Source organism: Gracilinanus agilis, chromosome 1 (assembly GCF_016433145.1).
Source record: "Gracilinanus agilis isolate LMUSP501 chromosome 1, AgileGrace, whole genome shotgun sequence".
Taxonomy (NCBI): Eukaryota; Metazoa; Chordata; class Mammalia; order Didelphimorphia; family Didelphidae; genus Gracilinanus; species Gracilinanus agilis.
In genome coordinates this window covers 75,401,032-75,412,589 of record NC_058130.1, presented here as the reverse complement: position 1 = coordinate 75,412,589, position 11,558 = coordinate 75,401,032, and the positions used below count along the sequence as shown (strand labels likewise).

General features: G+C 34.5%; 1 non-coding gene across 1 annotated transcript; it reads right to left on the bottom strand.

Annotated features, from left to right (window-relative positions):
* Positions 1-9,783: 9,783 nt before the first annotated feature.
* On the bottom strand, positions 9,784-9,890 carry LOC123232644. Its single transcript, XR_006505172.1, has one exon. It is a non-coding gene; the product is annotated as a U6 spliceosomal RNA (small nuclear RNA).
* Between the last annotated feature and the right edge of the window lie 1,668 nt (positions 9,891-11,558).

Below are 11,558 nucleotides of genomic sequence, written 5' to 3'. Positions count from 1 at the left end.
TCTGAGAAAACATTTCATTCTGCAACTCTCATTCTACCTCTTTGCTAAGAGGTAGGTGATATGTGTCACCATCTCATTTTTGAAGTTGTGATTGCTGACTGCTTCATTCTGTATTTTTCACATTGGCTATCTTTTGCAGAATCATTGAGGTTTTCAGGTAAAGTCTTCCCCTTATTTTGCTTTATCTAAGCAACATTTCATAGTATTTTTTCTGAATGTGTCATAGATGTAATTTCTTAGAGATCCTAAATAGTCCTAGAAGTATATCAGGAGATCTACACCTTTTCTGAGTTACCCAGGGAATTTCTTGTGGGTTAGTCAGTTGGTCAGTAGATTTTCATTAGCATCTAGTATGTGTCAGAGACTGTGCTAGTGTTGGGTATGCAAAAAGGGTCACAAGAGTTCCTGTCCTCAAGGAATCACAATCTAAGGAGGGAGATAAAAAGCTGATATTTGCAAAACAAACTATATACAATATTAACTGAAAACAGTTAACAGAGGGAAGATATTAGAATTAAGAGGGTTTAGGAGAAGCTTCCTAGAGAAGGAAGTACTTAAAGAAGCCAGGGAAAAAAGTAGACAGAGATAAGGAGGGAGTGCATTCCAGGCAAGGAGGAAGGCCAAAGTAAATGTCTGGGGTGGATATGTGGAGTATATTTTGGCGAGGAACAGTAAGGAAACCAGTGTCACTAGACTGAAGAGTACAAGGTAGGGAAAAAGGTTTTGATCATCAAGCAAGGATGAGTTTGTACTTAATCCTGGAGATAACAGAGCCTTTGGATTTTATTGAATGAAAAGTGACATGTTTGAATTTGTGCTTTAGGAAGAGTATTGTGGTGGCTGAATGAAGGATAGATAGGAGTAGGGAGAGACTTAAAGCAGACAGACCCACCAACAGGCTGTGATTATAATCCAGGCATGAGATTAGTCATTCTTATAGGCTAAATGTGCAAAAGATGGCAAAAAAATGAGAAGTGTGGAGTCTGAAGCAAAAAGAAGAAAATTAATATAGTTAAAGGATTATTGGGTCAGAGGCTTCCTTATTCCACAGCTCACACTGTCAAGAATTTTAGATCCAGAAATTTTCCACTTTCTGGTAATGATGCAGCCAGTAACAGGATTTGATTCTAGAATTAAAACTTGGTGAATTCCTGACCATTTGGATTATTACCTTGGGGGCAACAGTAAGGAATTGAAGATTATTTGGTGTAGGTGCAAGAATTAATGGCCACCTTAAGAAATATTGAACAATAGCACATTCGGAGTTCATCTGATGAGCAGGTGGCTCATCATTCTCTTTCTATTGCATTACATTGTGTTTGAGTTTAAAGGCATCGCCTACAGACAGAACTAGGCTAGATTTGCAACTTCCTATCCTAGAAGTCCTATGGTTTGGATTATAGCTGTTGAGAGAATTTATTGCCTATCTTGTTTTGTTTTTATTTACATCAAAATTGATATTTTGATTAAATTGTCTTTTTTTTCTATGATGATACATTCCATATTATTGATATTGGTCACTCAGGGGAAGGTCATGACAAGGAGAGAAAGAAGGGCTTGAAGCAAGACAGGCTAGAAATAAATCTAACCAGGACCTAGGGAACTACAAGTAATTTGTAGGATGTGGCAAACAGGGTAATAGAAATTCCATCACTTCTTTGGTCTTCTTTGAGTCCTCATAAACATTGTTTTTAAATTTATGTTATTATAGGGGAAATCTGGGGGTAATATAAAGGATCTCTGGCCTTAGACTGATAAGACCAGGCTTTGATTCCTGGAAGTTATACTGCAGAACAGTGATGGGTAAACTTTTTAAAGAGGGGTTCAAAGGAAAGGAAATGCTCATCTGTCAGTCTGTTTCTAAGGGAACTCTTTCGAAGTTTCATTGTATTGTATCCTTCCCATTGTATTCCTCAGATTAGGAATAATGTCATGTGGCCCAATAGAACAATTCAGGGGGACTGCATCTGGTCTGCAGGCCATACTTTGCCCATCACTGTTCTTGAATCCTGAGAAAATGCTCTGAGTTTTAAGTTTTTCTTTTGTAAAATAAGTGCTAATAATAAGAATTAAGCTTTGTCCTTCACCAAGTTATTGTGAGGAAAAGTGATTTGAAAACCTCAAAATACTAAAGAGTCATTCATTCTAGGACTAATATCTACCCCTGGAGAAAGAATTAATAGATAAAAACCAGCAAGGCACAATTTCATTTAAAAATATATCTTTTTGTCAAATGATGTCTTCTCAAGTGTGGGGAGGGAAGTAGAGGGAATAATTTGGGATTATAATGTAATAAGTAAATAAATAATAAAAATATAAGAATGTGACTTATTATGATAAAGGAAGTTATTTACAATAAATTTTATTAAACACACATAAATCATCAGCATTTCTATATATTTCCAACACATCACAACAGGAAGAGTTAGAAAGAGAAATTCCATTTAAAATCACCCTTGACAATATAAAATACTTAGGAATCTATCAGCCATGACAAACACAGGAATTATATGAACACCACTAGGAAACCCTTTACACACAATCAAAACTAGATCTAAATAATTGGAAAAATATTGAGTGCTCAGGGGTAGGATGAGATAACATAATAAAAATGATCATGCTACCCAAATTAATTTACCTATTTAGTGTTATACCTACCAAACTACCAAAAAAACTTTTTCATTGAATAAGAAAAAACCATAAAAAAGTTCATTTGGAGGAACAAAAGATCAAGAATATCAAGGTAAATAATGAAAAAAAATGTGAAGGAAGGTGGCCTAGAAATACCAGATCGCAAAATGTATTATAAGCAGTAGTCATCCAAACAATATGGTATTGGTAAAGAGATAGAAGGAAGGATTAGTGGAATAGACAGGGGTATGGGACCTCAGCAAGACAGTCTCTGATAAACCGAAAGATCCCAACTTTGGGGACAAAACCCCACTATTTGACAAAAACTGCTGGGAAAATTGGAAAGCAATATGGGAGAGATTGGGCCTAGATCAACATCTCACACCCTATACGAAGATAAACTCAGAATGGGTGAATGACTTGAATATAAAGAAGGAAACTATAGGTGAAATGAGTGATCACAGAATAGTATACTTGTCAGATCTTTGGGAAAGGAGAGGATTTAAAACCAAGCAAGAGTTAGAAAAAAAATCACAAAATGTAAAATAAATAATTTTGACTACATTAAACTAAAAAGGTTTTTTTATAGACAAAACCAGTGCTACCAAAATTAGAAGGGAAGCAACAAATTGGGGAAAAATCTTTATAACAAAAAACTCGGACAAAGGTCTAATTACTCAATTTTATAAGTAGCTAAATCAATTATAAAAAAATGAAGCCATTCCCCAATTGATAAATGGGCAAGGGGCATGAATAGGCAATTTTAAGATAAAGAAATCAAAACTATCAATAAGCACATGAGAAAGTGCTCTAAATCTTTAATAATTAGAGAAATGCAAATCAAAACAACACTGAGGTATCACTTCAACCCAGCAGATTGGCTAAAATCACAACAAAGGTGAGTAATGAATGTTGGAGGGGATGTGGCAAAATTGGGACATTAATGCATTGCTGGTGGAATTGTGAACTGATCCAACCATTCTGGATGGCAATTTGGAATTATGCTCAAAGGGCTTTAAAATATTATTTGTCTTTTGATCCAGCCATAGCACTGCTTGGATTATACCCCACAAGATAATAAAGAAAAAGACTTGTACAAAAATACTTATAGTCGCTCTTTTTGTTGTGGCAAAATATTGTAAAATGAGAGAAAGTCCTTCAATTGGGGAATGGCTGAACAAATTGTGGTATCTGTTGGTGATAGAATACTATTGTAGTCAAAGGAATAAAGAACTGGAGGAATTCCATGAGAACTGGAATGACCTCCAGGAATTGATGCAGAGTGAAAGGAGCAGATCCAGGAGAACATTGTACACAGAGATTGATACATTGTGGTACAATCAGACATAGTGGACTTCTCTAGTAGCAGCAATGCAAGGATCCAGAGCAAGGCTGAGGGACTTCTGAGAAAGAAAACTAGCCACATTCAGAGGAAGAACAGTGGGAGGAGAAAGACAGAAGAAAAACAACTGCTTCAACACATGGGTTGAAGCGTATATTATTGAGGATGTAGACACTAAACGATAACTTTAGTCCGACTATCAATAATATGGAATTACGTCTTAATCAATGATACATGTAAAACCCAGTGGAATTGTGCATTGGCTAAGGGGGGGTTAGAGGGTCTTGGGGGAGAGGAAAAGAACATGAAATATATAACTATGGGAAAATATTCAAAATTAAAATTAAAACAAAAACCAAAATGAATGAATGAATGAATATGTAAACAAACAAACAAACAAACAAACAAATAAATAGATAGATAGATAGATAGATAGATAGATAGATAGATAGATAGATAGATAAACAGATAAATAAATAAATAAATGCAATGAATTTTATTGAAATATTTTAGATTGCTTACATTTTCCCCTGAATCTCTCCTTTTTCCCTTTTGTCCTCCTCCAAGAGACCTCATACTTATTACAACTAACTTTTTAAAAGGAAAAGAAAAAGAAATTCAAAACTGATTGATATAGTGAAAAAAATCTGACACTTCATACCCATTCACCCTCTCTACACAATCCTAGACTCCCTCTCTTCAAGGAGATGCTTGAGAAGAAAGTATTTGTATTCTATCTGGGAAAGAGACAGAGGAAAAAGGTTTTGTTAAATATTTCTCCTTTGGAACTGGAAATGTTCCCACTGAATTGTTTTGTGCCTGTGCTGTGAAAACCACATCTCTCTTGTGGAGCAAAAGGCAGATGGGCCTGACCAAAGAGAAGCAGAAGAATCCCAGCAGCTCTTCTTCCACAGTTAATTTGCAGCTCCCAGAAGGTTGTGAATTCAGCCTCCTCCCACAGCCCCTCTGCCACTCTGTAAGGCAAACACATCAGCTTGATAGATAATCAACATCTTTGCATAAAAGGAGGGAGTGGCCCCCTCCCAGCACAGCTGGGGATGAGAGAATTGTGGCTTCCTTAGAGAGGATTTTTTTCCTTAAGTAGACTGCACCCTGCTGCCTTTTGACATCACTATCTTCAGTGTAATTCCCTCCCACAGCATGCCTGCTGCTAAAAGCAGACACGAGAGTCAGCACTTTCCTGTCCATTCAGGCAGCTTGTGTGTGGGGACAGAGCCCCTGCAAGCTAAGGGCCTCCATAATAGTGGGAGCTAATATTGGAAGAATAGAGAATTAGGGGAAAATGTAGGAGAGAATGGTGTGTTTGTGTACAGGGGTACACTATGAGAATGAAGAGATAATAAAGGGCATTTTACTAAGACTGAGGAAGAGTGCAGCATTAGGTTTTGAGTCATAGAACCTGAGTTCAAATTTTATCCCTGCCATTCATAGGCCAAATCATCTTGGGCTAGAAGTTTTACTTGAGCCTTAGTATGAAGCAAAGGAAAGGTCACTAGAACCAGATTCCGAGAATTAGGGCTCACATCCCAGCTCTTCAATTTATATCTTAAAAAACCTTCATTTTGTCTTCCTCATTACTAATATGATATAATTACACTAGATGACCTCTAAAATCCTTCCCAGCTTCAAGTCTATTTATTTTTTGACTTTAATTTCATCTGTAAAAGAGAACTTAAAGGTGATAATTTTTAACCATTTTTACATGTCACGGGGGTCTGTTTTTTGGCACACCTTTTCTAGGGAAACCCTAAATGATGTTTTTTTTAAAAACATTAAATAAAATAGAAATACAAAGGAAACCAATTATGTTGAAATTCAGTATATATAAACATATATCATTATAACTTATAAAACAATTTTGTGAATTTAAATCTAGTTTTGCTTTTATATTAAGATGCTAGCTTCTGTAGGTGATAGTGAGTCACTGAAGATTTCTGAACACATATATTGGTGTATATATGTATGTATATATATATATATATATATGTATATAAAATTATTTATCAGTTTAAGTAACAAAACATTTTGTGGATTCCAGCTTAAGAAATATTGCCAAAAAATTCCTGGAGCTCTTCCTGCTATTAGCAAAGGATAGGACCCCACTTTGGTATATTTATCAATGAAACCTTTTGCTTGTCAATCCAAAATTAAGGTATAAAGTACTTTGAGGTAAATACCTATAGCTAGTTACTGATCATGCCCAAGGTGATGCAATTCTGATTTCATAAGTTCCTTTATACATAATATCATTACAAAATTTGTGGCATGCTTTAAAGGAGCAGGCACAAGGGGCAGTGTATTGGGCCTGAAGTTGGGAAGGCTAGTCTTTCTGAGTTCAAATATGGCTATGTGATCCTGGACAAGTCACTTAAGCATTTTCAACTCAGTTTCTTCATCTATCAAATGAGCTTGAGAAGGAAATAGCAAGCCACTCCAATATTTTTGACAAGAATCATAAGGAGTTGGATGCAACTTAAGCAATTCAACAACATGTCCTAAGGTATAACACATGCTTTTATTCCCCCAGGAATATGTTGAGCACTTGCTTTGTTACAAGTCACTAAGTGAAACCCTTAAAGAGTACAAAGAAGAATTAGACATTAACCAGATAGAACTTACAAGCTTGAAGGAGAGAGAGCACACCAACACAAATGAGTACAAAACTGACCGTGTTTAAGTATCCTAAGAGGTATAAAATGCTTCAGAGGCTTCTGTTAGTGGAATATAACTTCTGATAGGAATAAGAAAAAAGTGGCATTTGAATTAAACCTAGGAATAGGGAAATGATTTGACAACGAAATATGCAGTCCTACCAAGGAGAAAGACAACCATGACCAGGATAGTTTGGATTATTTTATTTTATTTAACAAATGACTAATAGTCCAATTTTCCTGTAATATGGGAATACACATTTGAGAAATGATGGATGGAAATGAAGGGCCTTCATTACCAATTGGATGAAAATAAACTTTTTTATAATAATAATAATAATAATAATAACTCATATTTATATGATACTTGTTTTATAAATTGTATTGTATTTCTCAAAACAATCAGGTGATAGTTTTACCATGTCTATCTCATGAATTAGAAAAGTGAGGCTCAGAAAGACTAAGTTGACTTGTTCAGGGGCCACACTGCTTAAGTAGGTGCCTGATTTGGGAATCTAACTTGATTTTGTGAATTTAAATCTAAGTCTCTTTTTTTACAACATCAAGTAGTTTAGCCTCTGTAGGCAATGATTTTTTGTTGGTTGGTTGTTGTCCTTTGTACTGGAAGAGAATAAAAATGGCATCACTAGTGGTGTCTTTTGATTTAGTTTCACTCTCTCTTCCAGGATCATAGAAATCCAGTGGCAATAGAAAAGTTAAGATAAGTGATGATCACTTAGGATGCAGTAGATGACTTTGATTTCTTCAGTGTCTAACCAGATAAGTACTTGTTTAGACATCTTTATGCAATAGTGAGTCATTGATGGCTTTTGAATATCACAATAGTATATTTTCATCTGTATATTTTGCAGATTAACTAGCCAAAGGAGAGATTAGAGAAGATAGAGTTTGAACTGAAGAGACTATACATAGAGGAGAATACTAGGGTCTCATCTCTGGAGATAAAAAGGCATATATGAATATAAAAAAAATGTCAAAGGCTGAGAAGAAAACAAAGGAGATTTAGGTATTGCTTTAATTAAGAGAAAAATAGTCATAAAATCGAATCCAGTTTCTTATACTGTGTCAAATTCCTGAGAGAAAATGCCATTGCTGCTGAGAACATACCTTGGGTATTGATATCTATTCTTTGAGCACATCTCTGGGGAGGGAATTAAGAATGGAGAATGAGGTCAGCTGCACGAATATGCCTAACAGACAGCTAAACTGCAATGTGATTTGAAGAATATTAAAACATTTCTCAAAGCTTTAAGCAATTCCACTCTGTCTCTCAAATGTTGAAAATTTAACTAGTAAAAATAATTTCCTTAGACTAAGAGATTATATCCTATTAAAAGGAATAGCATCATATATATATATATATATATATATATATATATATATATAAGGGATCTTGCTTTCCATCTAGTCCAATTGCTATATTTTCCTGGTGAAGCAACTTCAACCTAGAGAGATTAAATACATTTTTCCATATCTTACTCATATTACCAATTGGAACTCAGGTCCTCTGTTTTTCAATACTTGTTCCATCTGTATTTATATAATATGGGTGGTTGTTTCATATCTACATCACAATAAATCATTCATCTCTTCCAAAGAGTAATTGCAGCTTTCAATACTGAGGAACCCTTTTCTTCCTAAATAATTAAATAGAAAAGGAACATCATTTTCCAAGGCAATAGTTCTATGATAGAATAAACTTCCTGGTTAGGTTGTAACTAGTGTCTCTTTATTAGGGAATCTATGACCTTTTTTTTGGAGGTGGGGGGCTAACTCTGTGTTATCAGTGGTATAAGGGATACCCATATCCATTGAAAAATACCCTCAACCAATGCAGATCTGCCATTGTTTTGCAATTTTTACTCTTAAAGAATTGATCAACTAGGGAAGTGATAGCCAAAATTCACACAACCAGTACATAGCAGTAATGGAATTTTTCTTCTCTGTATTCACTATAGATCCTTTATACCAGTGGTTCCCAAACTTTTTTGGCCTACTGCCCCCTTTCCAGAAAAAAATATTACTTAGCCCCATGGAAATTATTTTTTTTAATTTTAATAACAACTAATAGGAAAGATAAATGCACCTGTGGCCATCACCATCCCCCTGAATCCCTGCAGCATGCATCAGGGGGTGGTAGCACCCACTTTGGGAATCACTGCTCTATACCATGGCTACCATATTGTTATGATACTTAGAGTCAATTTAACTTTGTTATTTGATATTGTTAGGTTCATATAAAATCCCTAGTCTGACACTATTTTAAAGAAAGTATTATTTCTAGACATGAGGCTAAGTAGTTCATAAATATTTAGACTCTTAATTACTTGATCTCAAGCTATATTTTCCAACATAGATATCCCAATTCTCTTCTTTTGATGTTAACTTTTTTTGCATAATCATATGGAATAAAGATCTATATTGAGTTGACTTAGAGAATCTCATAATGTTCTTTATATAATTTATTTACTTTTTCAGCCTCTATTGTTACTTTCCTGATTGTCTTTATGGTTGTCTGATTGAATATCTCTGATATGAAATTTTATCTCCAAGATATAAAACTTTCTTTATATATATATATATTTTTATTTTTTATTTTTAGAAAAATTTTCCATGGTTATGTAAGTCATGTTTTTACTTTCCCCTTCACCCCCTCAAACCCCTCACCGCCCCACTCCACTGTAGCTAATTCGCATTTTCAATGGTTTTAATATGTGTGGTCAGTCAAGACTTATTTACACATTATTGATAGTTACATGGGTGTGGTCTTTTCAAGTCTACATTCCCAAACATGTCCTCATCAACCCAAGTGTCCAAGCAGTTGTTTTTCTTCTGTGTTTCTACTCCTATAGTTCTTCCTCTGAATGTAGGTAGTGTTCCTTTCATTAAATCTCTCAGAATTGTCTTGGGTCATTGCATTGCTGCTAGTACAGATATCCATTACATTTGCTTTTACCATAGTATATCAGTCTCTGTGTACAATGTTCTTCTGACTCTGCTCCTTTCACTCTGCATCAATTCCTGGAGGTCTTTCCAGTTCACATGGAATTCCTCCAGTTTATTATTCGTTTGAGCACAATAGTATTCCATCACCAACATATACCACAATTTAAATAAAAAAATATGGAACGCTTAATGAATTTGTGTGTCATCCTTACACAGGGGCCATGCTAATCTTCTCTGTATCGTTCCAATTTTAGTATATGTGCTGCTGAAGCAAGCACCAAGATATAAGACTTTCACCAATACATAAGAGGTCAAGACTGGGAATGGTTTCCAAAATGAAAAATAAAAAAAAAATAAGTCCCTCTTGATTGATAAAAGGTCTTTAAAATATTTATTTTTAAAATTCAAGAAGATAATTGGTTTGAAAGGTTTTTAAAAATCTGATAAAATATAAGATCATTCACTTGAATTCTAAAGGACACCATGTAATTTATGACCCTTTCATTTGAAAATTTTTGCTTATTTATATACCACAGAGGAGAGTACATATAAGTGAAACATGAAGCTCCAAATGGAAGGCCAAGAAATGGGGCAGGGGGTGGAAATACAGAAGAATTAATATCATAGTGTAAGATGCTGGTTTTTGAAGTAATTACTACTTTTCCTCTGAATAGCAAGTGGGAATGATATCCTTGAGCAGTTTATAGTTAAGTTTGGGGGAATAAGACAAGAATCAAACAATCAGTCAGGGATTATCTTAGACTAATGTATCCTATTTTTAATTGTTTTTTTAGATAAATTATTAAAATATTGATAAAATATTAACCTCAATCCACTTCTCAGATTTGACTAACTGAAGTCATGGCATAGTGGTCAGAAACATGTTTGATGCAATTTCAATTTTTTCAGTTATAACTAAGTCAGCTAATTTTAATGCTTTACCTGTGCTGTATTGCCATATGATTATTGGCAGCTAAAGTAGTCAGTTCAGAAGGAAATAGGACCACTCTTAAGGACATCTCCTTTTATTTCCCCCCAAATAAGAAAAAGAAATTCCAGGTCAATAGCTTGCTGTCAGTAGCTGTACAAAAAGGTAAAGTGGATAGATAAGAGGACTTGGAGTCAGGAAGACGTGAGTTTGAACTCTACTTTAGATGTTTGTTAACTGTGTGACCTTGTTAAATAATTTAACATAAACAGCTTTTTCTTTCTATATTTGTATAGTGGTGATAACAATAATGCCTACCTTATAACACTCTTTTGAGGATAAAATGAAAGGATGTTTGTAAAATGCTTTATACAATTAGATTTGCTATGTAAATGTGAGTTATCAACAAATAATTTTTATTTTGATTGTAGAGTATGTAGAGAAGCAATATGACATAAAGGGAAAGGATAGGACAATATGACATGAAAGAAAGGATCATTTCCAAGTGTTTCCTGGACATTAATATTTGGATATTATACTCATATTTAACTTGTACTAACAAATTTATTATTAATTTTCTTATACTATCTCATTATAACTTCCTTTTCTTTGTAGAAGGACCCATCATCTTCCCATTCACCCAGATTTTAAACCTTGGATTTATCTTTGATGCTTACTTCTTTCTTATCTGTTATATCTCATAAGATTCCCACTGATTCTTCTTTTGGAAAGACTTCTCATATCACTTCATTATTTTTTATTTCCTCTGCCATAACTCAAATGTTCAGGTACTCATTATATCCTACCTAACAATACCAGAGATAAAGGGATCCATGACAGGTAATATGGATAATTTTTTAAAAACTAAAACCTTCCTACTTAGAATCAATAATATGTATTGGTTCCAAGGCAGAAGAGTATTAGGGGATAGGCAAGGGGGAGTTAAGTGACTTGCCCAGGGTCCCACAGCTAGGAAGTGTCTGAGGCCAGATTTGAACCTCGGACTTTCTGTCTCTAG